The sequence below is a fragment of the Tupaia chinensis genome, unplaced genomic scaffold (genome assembly GCF_000334495.1).
Source record: "Tupaia chinensis unplaced genomic scaffold, TupChi_1.0 Scaffold000060_1, whole genome shotgun sequence".
Classification (NCBI taxonomy): Eukaryota; Metazoa; Chordata; class Mammalia; order Scandentia; family Tupaiidae; genus Tupaia; species Tupaia belangeri.
Window position 1 is genome coordinate 2,734,312 of NW_006159518.1, and position 26,649 is coordinate 2,760,960.

At 35.9% G+C, this 26,649-nt stretch overlaps 1 protein-coding gene across 1 annotated transcript in view; it reads right to left on the minus strand.

Annotated features, from left to right (window-relative positions):
• The window catches only part of DNAJC1 (DnaJ heat shock protein family (Hsp40) member C1), a gene marked incomplete at its 5' end in the record, with an annotated part of 214,976 nt that overhangs the window by 143,414 nt on the left and 44,913 nt on the right, over positions 1-26,649 (minus strand). The window lies entirely within an intron of this gene.

A 26,649-nucleotide genomic window follows, 5' to 3' on the forward strand; every position in this document is an offset into this window, starting at 1 on the left:
TTCCTATGAGTGTGCTGTGCTACCATAAAGTCAAGAAATTAAATTATTAAATATTCAACATCTGAAGCTATAAAATCTAGCTGTATATAGTAGCCCCTCAAGAAGCTACAATCTACAATCTTAAAGTATTTTCTCTACAAAGAATCTTACCAGCTATACAAAAATCTGTACAGTTTTTTTTTTTTTGAGAGGTTTTTGCTATAGGGCGTGTGCGCTCGCCAGACAGACAGAGAGAGACACAGAGACAGAAAGCGAGAAATCACCCCCCAGGGGAGATGGTCACGCCGCAATCCCTTCTCCTCCATTCTCCTCTCGGGATCTTGGGCACGCACGCACACGTGCCCGGTGTGAGTTTTAAGCCACCGGGTCCGGGACGCAAACAGCGGTCGACTACGTGGGAGTCCAGCGACATAGCCATTACGCAAACTGCTGGTTCCCAAAAATCTGTACAGTTTTTATACTGAAGTTAATACTGAACTGCAGTTGAATTCACATTCTTTGCAAAACAATTAAGCATACACACACATTCCGCACACACAGTCTGATTCTTTTAAATAGGGAATTTAATCTATTAACATTCAACATTATTATCAATATGTATGAACTTATTCCTGCCATTTTATTGGTAATTTGCTTAGTTGTTCTGTGTTCTCTTATTTCTATTGGCTTTCTTTTTATTTTCCCAATGTAGTATTCCTTTATGTATTTCTTGAAGAGCTGGTCTAGTGTTGAATTCTTTCAGCTTTTGTTTATCTGAGAGTTATTTTATTTCTCCTTCCCATTTGAAGGATAATCTTGTTGGGTATACTACCTTGGCTGATTTTTTTTCTTTCTTTCAGAGTTTTAAATATGTCTTTCCATTCCTTCTTTGCCTGCAATACTTCTGTTGAGAAGTATGAGATTAGTCTGATGGGGTATCCTTTATAAGTAACTTGACATTTTTCTCTTGCCATTTTTAGAATACTGTCTTTGTCTTTGCCCAAGCTGGCTATGATGTGTCTTGGACAGGATTTTCTTATATTAAATCTATTTGGTGTTCTTTGTATTTCTTGGTTCAGGATGTCTGTTTATCTCTCTGAACTTGGGAAGTTTTCAAATAGTATTTCATGAACGAGATTTTCTATACTTTTACCCATCTCTTTGCCTTTTGGAATACCGATTATGCCAATATTCAGCCACTTAATGGTATCTAAAGTTTCCTATATGTTGTCTTCATTTTTAATGGTTATCTTTCTGTTCTTTTTGGTGGCTCAGACTAAATTCAAGGTTCTGTCCTCAAGGTCAAAGATTCCTTCTTCTGCATGGTCAAATCTACTGCTGATAATTTCAGGAGATTTTAATTTCTTGCATTTCATTCTTCATCTACAGAAGTTCTATTTGGTTCTTTTTTTTAATGACCATCTCCTTACAGAGTTCCTTCTTCATGTTGTGCAATGACTCTCTCATCTTCTGACCTGTCTGTTGTTCTCTCTTGTATCTTACTGAGTTTTGATACAATGAATATTCCGAACACCTTCTTTGACATTTCTGTGATTTCTGTGTTTTATCCATTGTTGTTGAGGCATTATTGAGATTCGTTGAGCTGCAATATTTACTTGTTTCTTTCATATTTCTTCTATCTGTGTTGATTTTTATGCATCTGATAGAGTACTCACTTCTTCCTAATTTTTGAAATTGATTCCGTGGTGCAACAGATGGTGGCAGCACAGCCAGGTGCCCACTGGCAGCCACTTGGCGGCTTCTTCCCAAGATAGATTTTGAAAATCTTTCAAGATGACTGCATCTTAAACCTGTACAGTGAGAAGCACTGAGGCCTGTTTCAGTGGGTGCAGTGGCCATCTGCCCAGAGAGCACAAACTGTTCACTCCTGGTTCCCTGCACAGACAGACACTTGTGCACATGCATGTATACACACGCGCATTTGCCATCACACATGATCATTCACACACACACATTCACTGCCATTTTCCTGGAACCAACTTACAAAGTTCTTAAAAAAAATTTTTTTTAATTTCTTTCCTTTTTTTGGAGAAGTTTTTGCTATAGGGTACATGTACTCGCCAGAAAGACAGAGAGACAGAGAAACAGAAAGCAAGAAATCACCCCCCGGGGGGATGACCACGCTGCAATCTCTTCTCCTCCATTCTCCTCTCTGGATCTTGGGTATGCATACACACACGCCCGGTGTAAGTTTAAGCCACTGGGTCTGGGACTTGAACTGCGCTCGGCTACATGGGAGTCCAGCAACATAGCTATTACACCAACTGCTGATTCCCCCCCCAAAAAATTTCTAAACAAAAATAAAAGCATAAATTACAAATGAAAAGCAAAATATTTCATATCAAAGCCCATGAGAACTAAAATCCTATTTAAAGAAAAATGTATATAACTATAAAGGTTCTTACTAAGAAACAAACTAAAAAATAATGAACTGGCAGGCTGTATGGTCTAGTGGTTAGGGCAGCTAGATTTCACATGGCTGACTGTGTAGTTCATGTCCCAACCCCAGTGGCTTGAAAAACATGCTGGGTGCATATGCTTGCATGCTCCAAAAAAAAAACATGCTGGGTGCATATGCATGCATGCTCCAAAGTCCTGACAAGGTGGAGAAATGCAAGAGAAGGGATTATGGCACAACTACGCCCTGTTGGGGTGGGGCTTTCTCCCTCTCCCCCATCTCTCTGGTGAATGCATGCATGCATTAGCAAATTAAAGGAAAGAAAAAAATCCAAGTTCCCAGAAAGTAGGAAAAGAACAATAAAATACATAAAAAGAAATTAGGAAGAAATGAATAGACATAAATGCTAAAATTAATTTAAAAAGCAAAGAAAAAGATAGTTCTTTTGAAAGCTAAAGAAAATAGGTATTAAATTGTCAGAAAAGTCATGAAGCATTTTTGTGTAGAAAAAATATGTCCTAACTTTTTCAACAGCCCAATAATTCCCTGGCAAGCATGACTAGAATAAATGTACCAAACACGGTGCCTCAGTAGTTACTTAAATCTCAATGCTCATATCTAGAACACGGTCGCATATCTGTTCTACCTTTCTTTTCTCTGCTTCTGCCTAATGTACTTCCAAGAGCAGGGTCAAATGATCTCATCTGGAAGCTTAGTACAGACAGGTTCTAGATGTAACACAGGAAAACATTTAAAATCTGTAATTCATCTAATGTAGTTATACATTTATTTCCTTTCAGAGAAAGGTCCCTAATCCTAGAGCCCCAGTTCCCTTTACAGAGTTTTTTTCACTAATATAGTTTCTGCTAAGAACATCTAGTTCTTAGCAATTTCTTAGCAATTTTTCTCAAAAACAGGAGCCCTGCCTCTGAATGTCAGCCCAGAGGACAGTGGCCAGTGCCCACAGCTGGATCTCTTACTCTCTTAACTGACTGCTGTTGCTAAACTGCTTTAGTTCAATTTCCTGCTGGTATGCTTCTGCCTTACACAGTCAGGATAATGAGCAAGAAAGCTACAGTTACTGCAAATTTAAATCCATGCCACACCAACAGAAGATAAATAGGCACCCATGTCTGCAAAGAGATAATGCAAAAACAGCAGAAGCATGGCTTTCATGATTTCCACTGTCCAAAACTTAGAAAAGTTCATTGGGGAAAGCTACATTATGTACAAAATACTAGCCATAAGTGAGTCTGGGAGATATTTATTAACTTTCTTTTTTTTTTTCTTTTGATGGGGTTTTGGGATGTGTGCACTCACCAGAAAGAGACAGAGAGACAGAAAGCGAGAAATCACCCCCCCAGGGGGATGGTCACATCACAATCCCTTCTCCTCCATTCTCCTCTTGGGATCTTGGGCACAAACGCACACGTGCCTGGCGCGAGTTTAAGCCACCGCGTCTGGGAATTGAACTGCGGTCAACTACATGGGAGTCCAGCAACATAGCCATTACGCCAACTGCTGGTCCCTCTTTCTTTTTTTAAAGAGAGAGATTTTTACTAAAGGGCGTGTGTGATCACTAGAGAGACAGAGAAAGAAAGACAGAAAGCAAGAAATCATTCCCTGGGGGATGGCCATGCTGTAATCTCTTCTCCATTCTCCTCTCAGGATTTTGGGCACACATACATGCACACGTGCCTGGAGTAAGTTTTAAGTGGTCGGGTCCACCTGAAACGAGAATGTGTGAGTACCAAAGATCCAACAGAATGGAGAACTGGAGCAGGGGACTGTAGTGTGACCAAACCCTGTGGAGTGTGCTTGTCTGTCTGCCTCTCCCTCTCACATGCTCCATCATGAATAAAGAAAAAAAAGTATAATAACAACAATATATGAGGGCTAAAAACAACTTTGAAGAATGTCAATTATTTAATAGTAGGAAAGAGTTAAGTTGACAAAGACTGGGGAGAAAACAACAGGAAAGTAGAAAGAAACGTATTACAAGACAGTGGTTTTATTTTAAGAATATAAGAATAGGAATATCAGTGCTGCTAATGTTAGGTACATTGAGGACTAGAACATATCAACTGAATCTGCTATATATATATTTTTTGAGAGGTTTTTGCTATAGGGTGTGTGCACTCGCAGAAAGACAGAGAGAGACAGAAAGACAAAAAGCGAGAAATCACCCCCCAGGGGGGATGGCCACGCCGCAATTCCTTCTCCTCCATTCTCCTCTCAGGATCCTAGGCATGCACGCACATGCGCCCGGCATGAGTTTAAGTCAACGGGTCTGGGACTCTAAACACAGTTGACTACATGGGAGTCCAGCAACATAGCCATTACGCTAACTGCTGGTCCCCTGAATCTGCTATTAATGGAGATCACTGGTGACCTTGGGAAGAGCTGTTTCAGTAATGTGTACAGATACCAAGGTGGCATGAGCTAAGTAATGAGTGGAAAGAGAGAAAATGAAAGATTTTCAAGAAATTTGGTTGCAGAAAGAAAAATGTTATGTGGGGCCAGTAGATGGGTAATGGTTATGTCACTGGACTCCCACATAGTTGACCACGGTTTGTGTCCTGAACCAGGGGCTTAAAACTCACGCTAGGAGCATGCATGCACACCCAAAATCCTGAGAAGAGAAAAGATATGTGACTGAGAAATCTTATTCCATTTCAAAGAAACATATCTATCTAAATACTAATGAAAAATATCCAACGGGGAGAAGAATTTAAATACGCTGACAGCACCATTCACATATGTTTCCTGAACATGTAGGGGCAGAACGACGTATAGAATCCAAAGTACAGGAGGAGAGCTAGCCTTCAAAGAGGGGAGAATTCCAGTAAAAGGAAGGATTGGACCAATACAGGCCTAACTCTGAAGATTTACCAGAGTGTACATGTTAGAAGTCTTGATGACATATTAATGGCATGATCAGAGAAGTCAAGAAGAGAATTCTTTGTTAGAATCAACAGGAATGAGGATGCAAATTGATAGGAAGAGAGTTCTTTCATATCCTTTATTAGAGGCAGAAGAAACATCACAATAGGAGGAATTGGACATGTGGATGGACGGGAGACAGGACTCTAAAACACTATGTTCCATACCTAGGTATTCTTTAAAAGAAGGTCTGCAGAATGTAGTGATTAACTGTACATTTAACATACCCCTTTCTCTCCTGTATTACCATTTCTCCGTATTTCCAATTTTATGCAAATAACTGATCATTTAATAACTTGAGAAGTGAGAGAAGTGATAAAGGAAAAAATTAAAATCATAATACATAACCACTCAGTAAAATAATCAATAAATTCAAATTCCTTCTTTTTCTATTTAAGAATATTGTATCAAAATTGACAAAACTTTATAATCTATGCATTTAATATCCAAGCAACCAATAAACATATGAAATCAAATTAATTTCACTAATAATTAATTAATTTTATTAATTATGGGGGTAAAGCAAAGTCTTAAAAAGTATTTTTTATTTGGCCAGCTGGTGGCATGGTGGTTAAGGCAGATGGATCCCAAATGGCTGACTGTATAGTTTGAGTCCCAGACCCAGCAGCTTGAAAAACATACTGGGTGTGTGTGCATAGATGCCCAAAACGCCAAAAGGAGAAAAAAATGGAGAAGAGATTGCAATATTCCCCATAGGGAGTATACTACCATTCATCGATTCTTGCTCATATGCTCTCTCTCTCTCACACTTATCTCTGGTTAGTGCATGAGCCCTCTGACAAATTTTTAAAATCTTATTAACACTTTATAATTGTACATATTTGTGTGGGTACAATGTGATTTTTCAGTGTAAGAATACAGTGTGTAAAGTCTAAACCAGGATATCCAGCATTCAACTGATCATTACTTGTATTGAGAACATTCAAAACCCTCCTCCCTTTTGGTTACTTTGAGAGACACAGCAAAGCTGTTGTCATCCATATTCTACCACTGTATTTTATAATATTAGAAATGATTTCTCCTATCCATCTGCAGTTTTACTTCTATTAATCAATATACCTCCCCCAATCCTTCCCAGCCTCTAGCAGTCATTCTTCATCCTTCAGTGTTATTTTTTCTCAATTTCTACATATGAAGGACAACATGTGGCATTTTTCTTTCTATACCTGGCTTGCTTCACTTAACATAATGTCCTCCAGGCTCACCCATTTAACATCAAAGGGCAGGATTTCATTCTTCTTAATGGCTGAATAGTATCCCTGTGTGTGTGTGTGTGCAATAAACAGTAGGGTACAGGTTTTTTGTTGTTGTTGTTTTTGGCTATAGGGTGTATGTGCTCACCAGAGAGAGACAGAGAGAAATGGACAGAGACTGCAAAGTGAGAAAGCATCCCCTCTCCCCCAAGGGGGACAGACAAGCTGCAATCCATTCTCCTCTCAGGATTTTGGCATGTACAAACACCTAGAGTGTTTTCTCAAGGCTCCGGGTCCAGAATTCAAAATGTGCAGTCAGCCATTTAAGATCCAGCTGCCTTAACCACTACACAACTGGCTAGCCTGGGTGCAGATATTAATTTACTTTCCTTTTGATGTATGCCTAGTAATGGGCATTGATTATACAAAGTTCTATTTTTAGTTTCCATAAAGGATCATTCTGTTTTAAGGGTTTTTTAAATTATTTATTTTATTTTACTTATTATTAGTTTTGATTTGACCAGACAGAGATAGGAAAAGTGAGAAAGTAAAGAGAAAGCCATCAGAACCGGGACTCAAACCATGGTTAGCCATGTGGTAGTCAATCGCCTCAATCCATCACACCACCTGCTGGCACCCCTGCTTTTAGTTTTTTGAGGAACCTCTATACTGATGTCCATAATAGCTGTACTACATTGCCTCCAACAGTGTTAAAGAGTACCTCTTTCTCTGCATCTTTGTGACAACTGTTAGTTCTTATCTTTTTGATACTAATCATTCTGAGGTGAGATATTATCTCATTGCAGTTTTGATTTGCATTTCCTTAATGATTAGTGATGTCAAGCATTTTTCACGTTCATCAGCCCTTTTTATGTCTTATGAGAACTGTTCATTCAGTTTATTTCCCCATTTTTAAAATTGGTTATTTGTTTTTGGCTGCCGAGTTGTTTGAGCTCCTAGCATATTCTAGTTATTACTCCTTTGCTGGATGTATAGTTTGCAAACATTTTCTCCCACTCTGCGGATTGCTTTCACTGTGTTGCTTCCTTTTCCGAGTATAAGCTTTTTAGTGTGATAAAATACCACTATTTATTTCTAAAAGTAAATTAAAGTCACAGTGAGATAAATACCTACCAGAAAGTCCCCCCCAAAAAAGTGACATTTTTGTCTTTGTAAATATAAACATTTTTATAGAGATTTTATCTTTATAAAAAAGATAATGAGGCCTTGCTGCAGAGGCACAAACGGCAAAGTGGCAGGGTGCCACTGCACATTGGCTGAGACAGCATGGGAGGCCTGGGCTTGGTTCACTGCCCAACCTAAATGGGCTGGGCACAGTGACACATGCCTGGTCCTAGATAACTGGGAGGTGAAGATAGGAGAATCCTAAAATGATAAGACCCTACCAAACAATCTGGGTATATCTCTCTCCTGCCTGTGCTCTCTTTCATGGGAAAAAAAATAAAAAAAGAAATATAATACCTAGTGTTGACAAGAATGTGGAGCAACTGCAACCCCAATACACTGCTTGAAGGAGTATAAAATAGTACAGCCATTTGAAAACTGCTTGAATTATTTAACTAAAACTGAATGCATATATACTCCATGATCCATAAATTTCATTCCAGCAAAAATGCATATGTATGTTCATAGATGATAACCCCAAATTAGAAACAACCTCAATACCCAATAACAGTAGGAAGGATAAATAAATTGAGATACACTCATGTAACAGAACACACTGACAACAGTAAACATGGGTGAACACTTGCTCTATAGATGAATTTCATGAGCATAATGTTGAGCAAAAGAAGTCAAGCAACCAGAGTATATATACTACACAATTTGGTGTTTCTTTGTGGTGAGGGCAGGCGATTTAAGTATGAAGGAGCACAAAGGGGGGCTTCTGGAATGCTGGGTAACATCCTCTTTCTTGCCTTGGTGATTACACAGATGGATTCACTTGTAAAAATTCATATAACTGCATACTTGTGATTTCTGTATTTTTCTGAATGTATGAACTTGTGCATTTCAATAAAAATTTTACTTCAGACAACTGTATATTTTTAATCTACTGGATTGTCAGGAAAGTTATGATGGTTTTCTGCATAGAAAAACAAAGAAAAATAAAAAATACATCATGACTTTCCCAACAACCTAATACTTCAATAGATTCAACTCTTCCCCCCTCACAAAAAGGATAATAACCCAATAGAATATAAAACATACAATCTGAGCATTTAAGCAATCTTCCTTTAAATAACAATAAAACAAAAATACCTAAAAAATTACATGCAAATTAAAGTATTGCTGGCTTATGTGGTCTTCTTCTCTCCTTTTTCTTAACATAGATAGAACCAAGAAGCAGAAAAACTTTATTTCTGGCTTCCAAGGATAAAATTATATGACATGATAAAGGCCTTCACTCTGTGGTTTCAGAACTGTAACCAAAGCAAAGATTTGTAATAATTTCTCTTCCTCATTGCAGGGTATGTCTAATTTATACAATTTTTGACTAAAAACAAATAATTTTTAAAAATCAATGATCAGAGTATAGTCTATACGTAGATACTGAGTACCTTTTCCATGTATTTTGGCAAATTTGGAAGCGAGAAATTTTATGACTTTTGCTTCCTTACAGAGAGTTTATTATGCAATAGCCACTTATAGATTACTTCCTGATCATTATACTTTAGGAAGTGTTTATTGGTACTAATTCCTGGGGAGAAAAAAATCCAAAATATTTTGCTTCAGCATATTAGTCTCCTTGACTTGCTGACCAAAACATTAGTCAAATTATCAGTAATAATTTATAAGGCAACCTTAGCAGAGATCATAAGAAAAAAGGAGGTAAATACAGTTCATTATTCTAATCCTATTTCATCTATGTCTCAAAGAATGAATATAGGGTCTGAATGGATTGGTGATGATATAAGAATGATTGTAAAGGATAAGGAGGAAGTGCCTTAGTGGCATGTGAATAAAGAAGAGCTTAACTAGGACTTAGCTATGATCTGAGAAGCAAGGTGAAAACATCCAGAATCTAGCAATTAAAGATTAGAGATTAATGGTTACATTGCTGAACTCCCATGTAGTAGACCGCAGTTTGAGTCCTGAACCCAGTGACTTAAAACTCACACTGGATGGACCAGTAGGTGGTGTGGTGGTTAAAGGCTAGACTCTCACATGGCTAATTGCGGTTCAAGTTCCAGACCTTGTGGCTTGCTCTCTCACTTTCTCTTTCTCTCTGGTCAAATTGAAAAGTAATAGTAATAAATAAAAATTAATAATTTAAAACACACACACACACAACAACAACACTGGGGGCATGTGCATGCATGCCCAAGATCCTGGGGGAAGATTGGAAGAGAAGGGATTGCAGCATGGCCATTCCCCCTGGGGGAGGACTTCTTGCTGTCTCTCTATCTTTCTCATCTCTTCAGTAAGTCCACACACCAAAAATCTTTAAAAAAGAAGAAGATAAAAAGGTTATAATGTTGGTTCCTAAGAGAGGAGAAACGGTGTTAAAAAAAAAAAAAGGTTATCATAATGAACAATGTAAAAATCAGTATATGAGGCCTCACAAAGATGATTTCATGCAATAGTCAGCAAACATTTTGAAGCATGCATTACCTACATGTGCATATTTATTTAAAAAAATGTTTTACTACAATATAATAGTACTTATATAAAATGTTGAATGCAGGTGGTTCCAAGAAAAGTCCTAAAGAGGATGCAAAAGGTAGCATATGAGGGGCCAGAACTGGTAATGCAACTGGACCTACATGGGATCTTGTGCTTGCCTGGAGTACTCTGTACATGCTGGGCCTGGGCATGCGTGCCCGTGATCCAAGCTAGCTGAGGCTGGGGATGTGTTGGGGCATAAGGACCTTGTTGGGCTACGCCTCGATCTCATGGATGAAATAACTAACTTGGAAAAAAAAGGAGGGCCAGTCCTGGAGTCTAGTTAAGTGAGCTAGATCTCAAATGCCTGACCATAGTTCAATTTCTGGGCCTAGCAGTTTGAAAAAAATACACTGGGCATATGTGCGTGTGTGCCCCAAATCCTGATAGGATAGAGAAATGGAGGATGAAGTACTGCAGTGTGATCAAAGCCTACTGGGGGGTGCTTTCACCCTCTTTCTCTCCCCAATCTTTGTCTCTTTTCAGCAACCACATGTGGCCTCTGGCAATTTAAAAAAAAAAAGAATTTTTAAAAAAGAAATTGGCATAATGGCTATGTCACTGTACTCCGGTTTAGTTAACCACGGTTCGAGTCAAGTCCTGGACCCAGTAGCTTAAACTCACGCTGGGCACGTGTGCGTGCATGCCCAAGATCCTGAGAGGAGAATGGAGGAGAAGGGATTGTGGCAGTCATCCCTCCTGGGGGGTGATTTCTCGCTTTCTGTCTATCTGTCTTTCTGGCAAGCGCACGCACCCTATGGCAAAACCCTCTCCAAAAAAAAAAAAAGGAAAAAAAAAGAAAGTACTATACAATCAGGCTACTATCCTGTCTATGTGACTATAAATCAACATATGATAGTTAACAGAAAAGTTAAATAGTAGGACTTTGCTTCCATCTTACCGTAAAAATAACCAATTATCTAAATTATACATAATACATATATACACAATAATTGATTTTTTAAAATATATATATAATTGGTTATATATAATATATATTATATATAAGTATATATAATATTATATAATATATATATATATATTCTATAGTTGCCTTTGTAGACAACCACAGGATAAAATGACATGATAGGGAAAGTTGGACTAAGGACATATATTACAGAGTACCTATTGAAGCAAAAACTAAAGGAAATCATAATAAAATCAACCCAGTTCTAAACTCTGGTCATCATGGAAAATAACACAAATAACCAACTAAATTAAAAGTATGTCTTATATATGTTCCATAAAACTGCATTTCTCCTTAACTCTCCCAAATCACCAAAGTAACCACAAAGGTTTCGAGAACTGGTTTACCTAATCCAGCATCAGAAAGTAATAACTTACTGAAGCATGGAAACTTCAAAATACAACAGGACACAATCCTTTCGATCTGGAAATGATTTAAAATAATGTATCAAAATGGGATAAAAGCAGAGAACGAAAAAGAAACTATACTCAAATATATTTGGAAATTATTTCAACAATTTATTCCTGGTTCTAATATATATGTAACATGAAGGAAAAAATTTAAACTTTCATTTTAAACTGGTTAGAGTTATTTCACCTCCCTTTCTAGAATCTCATCTTTTTCCTGTCTTATTTTGTTGTTATTTGTTCTGTAGTAGACAGAAAAGATTTAATCCAAATATGCATCAAAATTTAAAAACTTCAATACTGAAGGAGAGCAAAATTTTTAAGTGTTTATTGTCTCTAATGTAGCTGGTAAGATCTGACCTCCTGCTGGGACAGATAAAATTGTCTGAACTACTTTTTTAAATGAAGTACAAGCATTTTGGTAAATCTATTTCTTAGAAAGTCTCCAACTGGGAGAGAGTGAAGAATGACTGAGAAAAGTGGCAAGTATTTTAAAGAACCGGTGTTTTAACCTGTCCTAAACTTCCGCTGAACCTCGACTGAATTCTTAATCTACGCTATGGGTCATCAAACATAATCTGTCTAGATTAGGAATTTTTTATATTAATCCTATCAATACTGACTGAAGATAATTGTAATATTATATCTGAGCACTTCTCAGATTCAATATTTTGACTCTTACTTTGTTCCCAGAATGATTTTGAATAGTAATTTGATATCCTTGAAAAGTAGTATGATATGAAGAAGTTCAAATGATAATAGTTGATAGGCTTTACCATTACATGCTGAGAGTGGATAAGGAAATGACTAGTTAGTACTTACATTTGGATCATGTTACAGATATCTGAGAAATCAAACTATTCTCAAAAGTTATACGCATTCCACTCCAATCCAGAACTGATATAGTCTTAAATTTGTAATTAAAATAAAAAGAAAAGAAAGATAACCAATCTTTGGAGATCATTGATAAAAATCACAATTATTTTTGGAAAATAGTGATAAGCTAGCAAAATGATCAATGAAGTACTCATAACTACATTTACAGATCCTTATCTGCATAATTTAGGCTTACTTTGCTAATTGAAGTATGTACAGTTTTGTGAGACAACATGGTTTTGGAAGGAATTCTATTAAGGCAATTTGATCAAAAAAGAAAAAACCTTAAAGTCAAATTAAATTAATTTACTTTTATTTTTTATTCATAATAGAGCACATACACATGCAAGAGAGAGAAAGATAAGATAAACACTCTCTATAGGACTTGGTCACACCACAAAGTCCTTCTCTGGACAGCCAGGATCCTGGGCACATGGCTTCCAGGTCTCAGTCTGAGTGCTGGTGACTGTGCCACTGAGGCCAGGCCACAGCAAAGTAATTTTTTTTAATTGCCAGTGGGCATGTACAGTTGCCAGAGAGTGAGAGAAAGCGCCCTCCCAAAGAGGCATGACACACCACAGTTCTTTTCCTCTATTTCTCCATCCCATCAGTATTTGCAGCTTGCACAACACATCCCCCATATGTTTTTCAAGCTCCTGGGCCTAGGATTCGAACACTGATCAGCAATGTGGGAGCCAGGTTTCTATTTTCAATTAACCATAATCATGCCTTGGATAAACCTCATTGGCTATGATACTGTCACTCAGGCAAAGCTTTTTACACACAGAATTTAACTACTGTGCAACAAGACCAGTCCTCAAATTGTTTTTTATACTTAAAGAATAACTTACTTACATTGATAACAAAAATACTCCTTCAAAAGCCTCAAGACATGGGACCAGCAGTTAGCGTAATGGCTATGTCGCTGGACTCCCACGTGGTCGACCGCAGTTCGTGTCCCAGACCCGGTGGCTTAAAACTCACGCCGGGCGCGTGTGTGTGAGTGCCCAAGATCCCGAGAGGAGAATGGAGGAGAAGGGACTGCGGTGTGGCCATCCCCCCTGGGGGGTGATTTCTCGCTTTCTGTCTCTCTGTCTCTGTCTGTCTGGTGAGCACACGCACCCTATAGCAAAAAGCTCTCCAAAAAAAACCCTCAAGATAAACATATGCACATATGTATGTCTATACTATATTTAAATACACACACACACATATATATGTAATAATCATTTGGATATAATTAATCAGACAGATCAGCATATACAAGGAAGCTGACCAGGATCAAAAAGTCAGAAATTTACATAAGAGAGTTTCTTTAGAAGCTGGCAAGTGGTGGTGTGGTTAAGGTGCTGGACTCCCACATAGCCAACCACAATTTGAGTCCTGGACCTGGCAGCTTACTTTCTCACTTTCCCTCTCTCTCTCTGGCCAAATTTAAAAACTAACAATAATAATAAGTGAAATTAAATAAATAATTATTTTTTTAAAAAGTTTCTTTAATCCTCTACTTTGAAAGTCTTTTAACAATCATGATTACTTAAAATTCAAAAGAGCATACCAGGCACGCTTTATTAAAAATGTTCATTAAAATAAGAAACCTGCGGCCAGTTCATGGCATGGTGATTAGTGTGGCTGGATGCCACATGGCCTACTGTTCATGTCTTGGACCCTGACAGCTTGAGAGACATACTCAATGTGTGAGCACATCCAAACTCCCAGGAGGAGGAGGAAAACAGAAGAGATTGCAGCGTGATCATTCTCTCTCAGGTTGCTTCCCTTTCTCTCACTCTGTCTCCAGTAAGTACATATGCCTCAGGCAAACTAAAATCAATTAATTTGGCTATTAAGTCTATATTAAATGTTAGGATATCTACATTTAAATACCTTTCCCAACCTGAAAGCCCTTGAACAAAAACTTATGATTGTAATTTATAGACAACATATTCCAAATCTTCAATTTACTGGCAATTTAAGTTCTGTTATGTGTTTAAAATATTATTAATACAAAACATATCATTTTATGGGTCATAAAGTATTTGAATAATTGTAACTGATTAATTACTTAAGTATCCTTAATAATTTATAAGTGAACTTTGACATATTAAGTATTTTAGCATGAAATGTTTATTTACATTATAATTTTTAATATCAAAAAAATCATAACCCTTAAGCTAAAATTTATTTACTTCTAAATGCAGTATTTATGCTAACCTATAGGAAAATTAACTTGTGAATCACCCTAAAGTTATGTCACTTTACTAATCTAATACATGTTCCTTGTCATTTTCATTAATTACATATTTTCAGAATTAAGAAAATATTCAAAATACTCATTATTGTGAATCTAAGCTTTTAAAATACACATATTTTTTATCCTAGGATAAATGACATTCAAAGGCAGCTTAAAAATTCATGTTATATCTAAAGCTACAAAACAAAAGGAGGGACAAACATATGGCATAATGGTTATGTCGCTGGACTCCCACAAGGCCATTCATGTTCGAGTTCCAGACCCAATGGCTTGAAACTCACTCCAGGCGCATGTGTGCCCAAAATCCCAAGAAGAGAATGGAGGAGAAAGGGCTGCGGCATGGCCATCCCCCCTGAGGAGATTATTTCTCTCTCTCTCTCTCTCTCTGGTTCTCCAGTGATCGCACACACCCTATAGCAAAAATCTTTCTCTAAAAAAGAGGAAAGCTCTAGAAAAATCTATTAAATATCCCACATAACATCTAAGGCAAATATTTAAAGAACAAATTAAATATTCAATTTCAATATTTTGTTAAACAGGGTAGTATCAGCTCTGGGATGAAGTTTATAAATCATAAAACATGGGTTAAAATAGAATGAATCAGTGGATTTAACCCACATGCATGAATTTTCACAATACAATAGTTTAATATATTATATCATACTATACCGACTGAAATTTCTCAGTTCACAAATCATTTTGAATTGTATGAATTTACTTATTAATGATTAGTTTTATGCCAGAGTTCAATTAATATGTTAATAAGGAGACTAAGCCTAGCACAGATTTCCTAATGGTACTATTTAAATATTATAGTGATAAAAATAAAAGTTGACACTTATAGAACAGATGAATAAAAAGATAAACATTTTCTATATAGTTCCTAATGTTTACATTACTATTCTTATTGATAACTAATTATTTCATCATCCTCAATGAGTCTCAGTATATAAATTTTTTTCAGCCATACATATAATTATACTAATATAACATATTAATATATACTAGATATACATTCTATATAGTTGTACATACTTTGCCTCACAGTGAGTGCCCAAGATCCCGAGAGGAGAATGGAGGAGAAGGGACTGCGGTGTGGCCATCCCCCCTGGGGGGGGATTTCTCGCTTTCTGTCTCTCTCTGTCTCTGTCTGTCTGGTGAGCACACGCACCCTATAGCAAAAAGCTCTCCAAAAAAAACCCTCAAGATAAACATATGCACATATGTATGTCTATACTATATTTAAATACACACACACACATATATATGTAATAATCATTTGGATATAATTAATCAGACAGATCAGCATATACAAGGAAGCTGACCAGGATCAAAAAGTCAGAAATTTACATAAGAGAGTTTCTTTAGAAGCTGGCAAGTGGTGGTGTGGTTAAGGTGCTGGACTCCCACATAGCCAACCACAATTTGAGTCCTGGACCTGGCAGCTTACTTTCTCACTTTCCCTCTCTCTCTCTGTCTCTGTCTGTCTGGTGAGCACACGCACCCTATAGCAAAAAGCTCTCCAAAAAAAACCCTCAAGATAAACATATGCACATATGTATGTCTATACTATATTTAAATACACACACACACATATATATGTAATAATCATTTGGATATAATTAATCAGACAGATCAGCATATACAAGGAAGCTGACCAGGATCAAAAAGTCAGAAATTTACATAAGAGAGTTTCTTTAGAAGCTGGCAAGTGGTGGTGTGGTTAAGGTGCTGGACTCCCACATAGCCAACCACAATTTGAGTCCTGGACCTGGCAGCTTACTTTCTCACTTTCCCTCTCTCTCTCTGGCCAAATTTAAAAACTAACAATAATAATAAGTGAAATTAAATAAATAATTATTTTTTTAAAAAGTTTCTTTAATCCTCTACTTTGAAAGTCTTTTAACAATCATGATTACTTAAAATTCAAAAGAGCATACCAGGCACGCTTTATTAAAAATGTTCATTAAAATAAGAAACCTGCGGCCAGTTCATGGCATGGTGATTAGTGTGGCTGGATGCCACATGGCCTACTGTTCATGTCTTGGACCCTGACAGCTTGAGAGACATACTCAATGTGTGAGCACATCCAAACTCCCAGGAGGAGGAGGAAAACAGAAGAGATTGCAGCGTGATCATTCTCTCTCAGGTTGCTTCCCTTTCTCTCACTCTGTCTCCAGTAAGTACATATGCCTCAGGCAAACTAAAATCAATTAATTTGGCTATTAAGTCTATATTAAATGTTAGGATATCTACATTTAAATACCTTTCCCAACCTGAAAGCCCTTGAACAAAAACTTATGATTGTAATTTATAGACAACATATTCCAAATCTTCAATTTACTGGCAATTTAAGTTCTGTTATGTGTTTAAAATATTATTAATACAAAACATATCATTTTATGGGTCATAAAGTATTTGAATAATTGTAACTGATTAATTACTTAAGTATCCTTAATAATTTATAAGTGAACTTTGACATATTAAGTATTTTAGCATGAAATGTTTATTTACATTATAATTTTTAATATCAAAAAAATCATAACCCTTAAGCTAAAATTTATTTACTTCTAAATGCAGTATTTATGCTAACCTATAGGAAAATTAACTTGTGAATCACCCTAAAGTTATGTCACTTTACTAATCTAATACATGTTCCTTGTCATTTTCATTAATTACATATTTTCAGAATTAAGAAAATATTCAAAATACTCATTATTGTGAATCTAAGCTTTTAAAATACACATATTTTTTATCCTAGGATAAATGACATTCAAAGGCAGCTTAAAAATTCATGTTATATCTAAAGCTACAAAACAAAAGGAGGGACAAACATATGGCATAATGGTTATGTCGCTGGACTCCCACAAGGCCATTCATGTTCGAGTTCCAGACCCAATGGCTTGAAACTCACTCCAGGCGCATGTGTGCCCAAAATCCCAAGAAGAGAATGGAGGAGAAAGGGCTGCGGCATGGCCATCCCCCCTGAGGAGATTATTTCTCTCTCTCTCTCTCTCTCTGGTTCTCCAGTGATCGCACACACCCTATAGCAAAAATCTTTCTCTAAAAAAGAGGAAAGCTCTAGAAAAATCTATTAAATATCCCACATAACATCTAAGGCAAATATTTAAAGAACAAATTAAATATTCAATTTCAATATTTTGTTAAACAGGGTAGTATCAGCTCTGGGATGAAGTTTATAAATCATAAAACATGGGTTAAAATAGAATGAATCAGTGGATTTAACCCACATGCATGAATTTTCACAATACAATAGTTTAATATATTATATCATACTATACCGACTGAAATTTCTCAGTTCACAAATCATTTTGAATTGTATGAATTTACTTATTAATGATTAGTTTTATGCCAGAGTTCAATTAATATGTTAATAAGGAGACTAAGCCTAGCACAGATTTCCTAATGGTACTATTTAAATATTATAGTGATAAAAATAAAAGTTGACACTTATAGAACAGATGAATAAAAAGATAAACATTTTCTATATAGTTCCTAATGTTTACATTACTATTCTTATTGATAACTAATTATTTCATCATCCTCAATGAGTCTCAGTATATAAATTTTTTTCAGCCATACATATAATTATACTAATATAACATATTAATATATACTAGATATACATTCTATATAGTTGTACATACTTTGCCTCACATGAGATGACTTTATTAATTAGTAAAACTTCATTAATAAGGTCCTCATTCATACTGAAGTTTCTCTTTCACACACTGGCTAACTTTATGAAAATATCAATTAATTTGATACCATTTTTGCAGAACACCATTCTTATATTTGGATCCAAGTAAATTTCCTTCCATAAATCAGAACTACTTCACTTAAAGAACTATTAACATAAAATGTATATTTAAATATAAGTTAAAATACCACCTTTACTATTAAAGTTACATCAACATTAACTTTATTAGCATAGCCTTTTTCATAGTGTTACTGACATTCATAAAATGAAAAGGACACAAAACACTAAATTCAGAGAGTTTGTTCATCGTATATTTTGTTTCTCAGTTTGAAAAATTGGGGCTAGCCCTTAGTGCAGTGGTTAAGCACTGTGCAAGGAAGTTGGATCCCACATGGTTAAGCAGGGTTCAAGTCCTGGTGCTTTTTAAAATATTAGAATGATGGAACCAGCAGTTAGCGTAATGGCTATGTCGCTGGACTCCTATGTAGTCAAACGCGGTTTAAGTCCCAGACCCGGTGGCTTAAAACTCACACCAGGCGCGTGTGCGTGCATGCCCAAGATCCCGAGAGGAGAATGGAGGAGAAGGGATTGCAGCATGGCCATCCCCTCTGGGGGGGTGCTTTCTCGCTTTCTGTCTCTATGTCTCTCTCAGTCTGTCTGGTGAGCACACATGCCCTACAGCAAAAACCTCTCTCAAAAAAAAAGTAAATATTAGAATGTTGTGAATAATCAAAACAGATTTTTATTAAGCACTATAGTAACTGATATAGCTGTCCATGTGCTTATTATGCTTTCAGCATAGTTTTTTTAAAATATGTAAACTAGACTACATTTCTGGAAGATTTATTTGTATATTGAATTATTTGTATATTGAATTATTTCTTTTATTTTATTTAGCATTACTGTTATTTTTAATTTGACCAGAGAAAGGCACACAGAAAGAAAGAGAGCGAGAGAGTGAAAAAACAAACCGCCAGGTCTGGAATTTAAAACCATGGTCAGCCATGGGGGAGTCCAACGCCTTTAACCACCATTAACCACCATGCCACCTGCCAGCCCCCTGCAAAATGTACTTACACCTGATCTTAGCCAAAAGGCCAAGAAGCAGTAAGCAAAAAATTTTATTTAAAAGATGAATTTATAAAAACAAAAACAGGGACCAGCAGTTGGCATAATGGCTATGTTGCTGGACTCCCATGTAGTTGACTGTAGTTTGAGTCCCGGACCTGGTGGCTTAAACTCACGCCGGGCGCATGTGCAAGCATGGCCAAGAGAATGGAGGAGAAGGGATTGTGGCATGGCCATCCCCCCCGGGGGATGACTTTTTGCTTTCTGTCTCTCTGTCTCTCCGTCTTTCTGGCAAGTGCACACACCCTATAGCAAAAACCTCTCCAAAACAAACAAAAAGTCTTTTTCTACTTGCTTAATTTATTTGTCTTACTGACACTGATGAAATTTATGTTAATTAAGATGTTTTGAGAACTAATGTTAAAGGCAAGGATAATATTCTATAATAGGATGTGTTAGTCGATAGAAATGCTTCATTGAAACTTTCAGTACTACAGTGAGCAAGAAAAAGTAATCTAAAGTCTTAAATTATAGATATGATACTATATGACACTAACATACTAGTTAAGAAGCAGAAAATATAACCTAACATCTTAAATGACAGTAAAATACAAGAGTTTTTCCCTCTACCAAATTAAAGACAGTTTTAAGCATGTATGACTGTAGCAATTGACAACATGCTTCATTTGTTTTCCCTTAAAAATAAGGTCACCATGTACAGGTCTTTGTAACGTAGCATACCAGTGTCCAGAGTTAGAATTCCCCTACCTCTGAGAAACAGACCGTTATCGATTCAAATTCACTTCATTACACAATTAACTAATTTGATGAAATTAATAAAAGAAGGATGCTTTTATTAATAATAAAAGAAGGATGCTTGAACATTTATGAGGTACGAGGATACTTCAGAAAGACAGTAGAAAAATGAAATAAAGTAAGAGTTTGTTTTGGTACAAAATTATTTTTGAAATCCTGGCAGTTTTTTCATATACATACTCTCCATGAACTTTTTGAAGACCCCCACACTTCTCAAACACGTTTCCTTTTTCTGAGAATCTAGGAAATGTAATAAGTTAGGAAACAAAGCACTACATGGCTTTCTAGGGGACTGTTACTACTGAGGTGATTAAATAAGCAAATTGTGCCACAAATTTAGATGACTTTATGTACATTCTGAAATGAATTTATACTATATCTGTGTAGCCAAAAAGAAAGTTGACTGTGGTTAACACTATTGTTAACTGTAATTATAAAAGTTACTTGGTAACTACTCTGCTAGTGAGATTTTTGTTTCAATAGAGAATAAGAATTTTATTCAATAAACTGAAAAAATAAAACACTGCAAACAATTTTTCATGTTTCTTATGATATTACAGTTACACATTTTATTTCAACAGAAAACAATTATCTCATGTAAATTCCAAAACAAATATTATCCAAGGTTTCCCTCAAATGTTTTTAGTCTTTAAAAATGGGCAATTTGAGAGACCAGCAGACAGTGTAATAGTTACATTGCTGGACTCCCACGTAGTTGACCATGGTTTGAGTCCTGGACCCAGAGGTTTGAGTGTGCCCAAAATCCTGAGAGAACAATAGAAGAGAAGAGATTCCAGCGTGGCTATCCCCGCTGGGGATGGGAAGATAGATTTCTCACTTTCTCTCTCTGTCTCTATCTGGTGAGTGCATGTACCCTACAGCACAAAATCTCTCTTAAAATAAAAAAATAGGTTGGGGCTGGCAGGTAGCATGTAACTGAGGTCCTGAACTCCCACATGGCTGACACCAGTTCAAGTTCCAGACTTGGCAGCTTGCTTTCTCACTTTTCCTTTCTCTTTCTCTCTCTCTCTCTGTCTCTCTGGTCAAATTAAAAAAATAAATAATAACAACAAATAAAATTTAAAAAAAATTTTAAATAGGCAATTTGAAGCAATAGCACATATTCATTAAAATGCTTTATGAAACATCAAAATGAACCTAGATGATGGCATACTAGTAGAAAGGTAAGAAAATGTACTATTCCGGTCTACAGTTTTGTTATTCTAAAAGACGTCAACACTAAAATCAATAGTGTTCTACTAACATCATTTTCTCCTAATAATATGACAGCCTCCCTTCAATATACAGTGGTAACAGACTCTGCCTATAAAAGGAAAGCATTTTTGATGAAAATCAGAATATTCACTACTTATAAAACATATTTTTTAAATAATATTTTACATAATATTTTCTAAGATTTTATTTTTTTAAAATCGAGGAACTAAATGATAAAAATATTTGTTCTCTCAAGAACTCAAAAGTTGAATGATAATGGCATAACAATGAACAATATAGATGGTCACATTTAATTATGGTACTGTATTAATTTTAAGCACCTGATTTCCTACTAATAAAATGTCCTCTACTCACTTGTTAGATATACAAGCTAATACTAAATGTGTTGAGTAATACCCCAGTTTTCCAGTCTAAAACCTACCCACACAAGTGATAGAGTAAGAGCTTATTTAATAATTTGTTACATATTTACATAAATCTTGAAACCTAGAAGTCTCTCATGTGCAAAGAAATATGTACTAACAAGTTTTTAAAGTTACTGATCCACTGAGAGAGTGAGAACTCTCAATAGGATCTCACACTGTGATCCCCCCAGCCTCTCCCAGCCTGCCAGGTCATGGGCACAGATGCGCACTCAGGGTGCATACATCCACCTTGATCTTCATATGGCTTCCAGTGCGGTAGAGTGTGCTATGGCTGCACCACTAAGCTAAGCTCTTACTAACAAATTTTATTGAGAAAATCATGACATTTCATTTGATGAAAAGCAACTGCATTTAAATTTCTAAAACTTACACGATAATATACACATAATGAAAATGTGGAAAATACCATATTTTTGCAATAATTATTGATAGACTAACAATTTTCTACTATCATCTTTGAACTCTAAGTTAAATCTCCTTCTACCTAGGTTAATGTTAGAATGTTCTTGTTCCAATTGCCATCAGTGATAGAGTACTAAGTAAAGACTTAATAGTATATAAATTTGTCATTTTAAAATAAAATCCAGTTCCAACAGATAAATACACACACACACACATACACACACACACACACACACTCCTAGTCCAGTAAGGTACCAGAAGCTGGAATACTATATGCTCTTAAGAACTCAAATGTCAAATAATACAGGCATATCAATTAACAACAGAAGATTTTGTTAAATTATAGGGAAACAGATAGTTTAAGTACCTGATTTCTTATTAAGGAAAAGATCTTTTACTTAACTTCTTAGACATGCAAGCTGATTCTAATACTAGAAACAGCTGACTAACAGTTTAACAATCTTTTTTTTACAAATAATAGAAATTTAAGATACTTAACTAGTCATTTTTTCAAATTATTAGATTTGGTGAACTAAATTTCTTAATTACAACAGACATGAATTCATCCTTAAAAGTTTCTGTAAATGCATTTTGGATTCAATACATTATGTAAAATAATATAAAGCATGCATTGGGAAAGATACAGCAAACGTTCTTCCTTAGAAAGTACTGAAGCTCCATCTAGAGGCTTTCCCCCCTATTACTGTCACTTGCAATATAAGTAATATCACCTAGAAATGTGAATAATATGAAAATGTCAGAGCTTTCCTTTGTACCTATCCTTTTGTTATTCATAACGAGCTCTTGCCCTAACCTTCTTGGGGTAGCTCTAGCTCCATCACTGCCATCAAGTGGTAAAAAACTAAAATGAACTTAAAAAAAAAAGAGACACAGCTAAGAAAGACAAGAAATTTACCTAATTTTTTTTTTACTTACTTACATACCCTGTGTTTTTAGTTTAAGAAATGAGTTTGTGATTTTTTCTCCCTATGTTATTTATTTACTGTCTTGGTCAAATACTGGAAAGAAATAAAGTTGCCATTTATTTTTATTTATTTTTAGAAAACGGTAGTAATATATACTGTATCTAAATCTGAAACCTTTTCTAGTTACCTTTATATTTGCAAGGTATTCACAAATATTTTGAATTAAATCTTTATTTAGTTAAATGCTATGTTTTAATATAAGTACAATTCATGAATTCCTTCCTTGATAAGAACAGCATCTAAGAAAAACAAAGAATTACTTAAGATTAATTAATTTACAGTACACTACAATAGTTACGGAAAAAAAAAACCATGATGGGACTAAAATGAGCATTTTCTGTTGTCTCTAAAAATAACTTAGATTTTAAAGAGTTGGACACTCATTGTACCCTCAGGAGGAAATCACAGTGATGCTTCTCGAAAATGTCTTTAGGAGCCTATGAACAGAGAAAGATCAGAGGGAAGCAAAGGCAAACATAAACAAGTAACGATGAAAAAGTAAGCCAGGAATTCAATTGAAATCAAAATTATTTAAAATATTTCTTTCTTTTTCTTGGTATGTGTGTAGGGTGCTCCTATACTTGCTGGAGAGAGACAGACAGAGGGAAAGTGAGAAATCACCCCCCATGTGGGATGACCACACCTCAATTCCTTCTCCATTCTCCTCTCAGGATTTCTGGCATAAACGTACATGCACTCGTCCTGATTTTCACACCACTGAGTCTGGGACTCTAACTGCAGTAAGCCGCGTGGGAGTCCAGTGCCTTAACCATCAGGCTGTCTGCTGTCCCTCAAATCTGTCTCTTTTTAATGAGCATATACTTCCTGGAATGTAAGTTAGGACTTTCGAAAACTTTAACTCTAAAACCTTAGAGAAACCTAACTAATGAAATAATGTCTCAGTTCAAGGGATGCACCATCACTCAAGATATAATTTTTTAAATATTTAAAATAATACTTTGGGTATAAAATAGTCCCAGTTGTAATATTCAAAAATGTCTCCAGATACTGTCAAATGTACAGGGACCAGGGCAAGGGGGAACTACCCCCAGGATCAGAATCACGGATGCAAGATAACAATTTAAGCTGTTAAACATTGCAGAAACAAATGACGAACAATTTACCTGAAATTAGTTTTTCCATAATCTTAAGTTTAGTGCAACATAAAAATTTTAAACTTAAAGATGGTTTAGAATAGTAATACTCTAAGTCTTACTATTTAAGAGATAAATTATAAGATGAAAAATTGCAATATGAGGAGTAAATCCTATAATGTAAGGCTTATGTGACAAACATTTACACACATAAATTTCATTTAGATTTTTAAAAAAGAATTATCTATTTAACTTCAATTAATTATTATTATTATTATTATTATTATTATCATTTGACCAGAGACATAAAGAGAGAAGAAAGCAAGTTGCCAGGTCCAGGACTCAAACCTCAGTTGGCAATGTAGGAGTCCAGTGCCTTAACTACCATGTCACCTACAGGCCCCTCATCCACGTGTGCGTGTGTGCGTGCGTGCGTGCGTGCCCAAGCTCCCAAGAGGAGAATGGAGGAGAAGGGATTGTGATGTGGCCATTCCCCCTGGGAGGGGTGATTTCTCTCTTTCTGTCTCTCTGTCTTTCTCTGTCTTTCTGGTGAGCACACATGCTCTATAACAAAAAAACCTCTACACAAAAACAAAAATGATTGTGCCTAAATAGAAAAAAAAATTAATGAGTTACCTGTGGGTTTGGAAACTAGCAAACTGAATAATAATTAAGAGAACTTACAAGGTATTTTTTTAAATGTCTTTACTCTTTTTCAATAGTGCTAAAGATACATATAAAGGTTGGGATAAATTTTTCTTTTCAAACAATTTTTACTTATTTCTAGAATTCTTTGCAATAATTTTAACCGTACATATTTTAATAATTCCCAATTGTTACAAAACAATTCTTTTCCAATTATTTCTTTTTTTTTTTTTTTTGGAGAGATTTTCACTGTAGGGCGCGTGCGCTCGCCAGACAGACAGAGAGAGACATAGAGACAGAAAGCGAGAAATCACCCCCCAGGGGGGATGGTCACGCCGCAATCCCTTCTCCTCCATTCTCCTCTCGGGATCTTGGGCACGCACGCACACGCGCCCGGCGTGAGTTTTAAGCCACCGGGTCCGGGACATGAACCGCGGTCGACTACGTGGGAGTCCAGCGACATAGCCATTACGCTAACTGCTGGTTCCCTTTTCCAATTATTTCTGATTATTTAGAAACCTCCTGATTATTCAGAAATCCTTTAAAGAAAGCACAAAATAACAGGGGGTTCTCTATTCACTTAACATTATCATTAATATTCTCATTGTCATCTGTGTTTCTTTTCCTCCATTTTCCTACTTGTTTATAATGCTGCAAAAAAAAAGTACATATCATACTTATTGTATTCCATATACACACATATATAAAGTTTCCATTCTACTTCATAAATTTAATAAAGCAATGCTTATAATATTTATGTTCAAGTCATGTTTATGGTTTCATTGAATTAATTCAGTGTAATTTACTTAACCAATTGCTTTTGATCTCTGCAATGACTTTGTACTATATCAATTTGGCAACTAAACATTCTTCACATGTTTACCTTCTCTCTTACCACTGTCTTTATTTAGGTCCTCAAGTTTTTCTTTTTCCTTTGTAGTTGTTAAGTCTCTGTATACTCTGCTTTCTATTGGTTATGAAAGTAATTCATGAATAAATAAATATATGCATTCTTTTTCAAAGTGCTATTCTCCCAAAAGAAGTAATTATCCATTTGGTGCATATTCTTCTAGACTTTCTTTAAAAATATACTTACTTTCAAAGATGTATACATGTTGAAATGTTCTATTTCCTATTAGACTATGATTAAATAAAGCACAGCCCTTGTATTCAAATGTAACTCATAACCGATGTCTGGCTTTTTTCTGTTCACATATTTCTTCACTGGGCTCTACTGTAACACAGGTTGAGTATTCCTTCCCCACAATGCTTAGGACCAGAAATGTTTTGGGGCCAGCATTTGGCACAGTGGCTAAGGTGCTGGGTTCCCATATAGCTGAGCACGGTTTGAGTCCTGGACCTGGCAACTTGAAATTCACACCAGGCATGTGTGTATGTGTGCCCAAAATCCTGACAGAAAAAGGGAGGAGAATGGATTGCAGAGTGGCCATTCCCCCTGGGGAGTGATTTCTCACTTGCTCTCTCTCTTGCCCTCTCTCTGACTCTGACTCTTTCT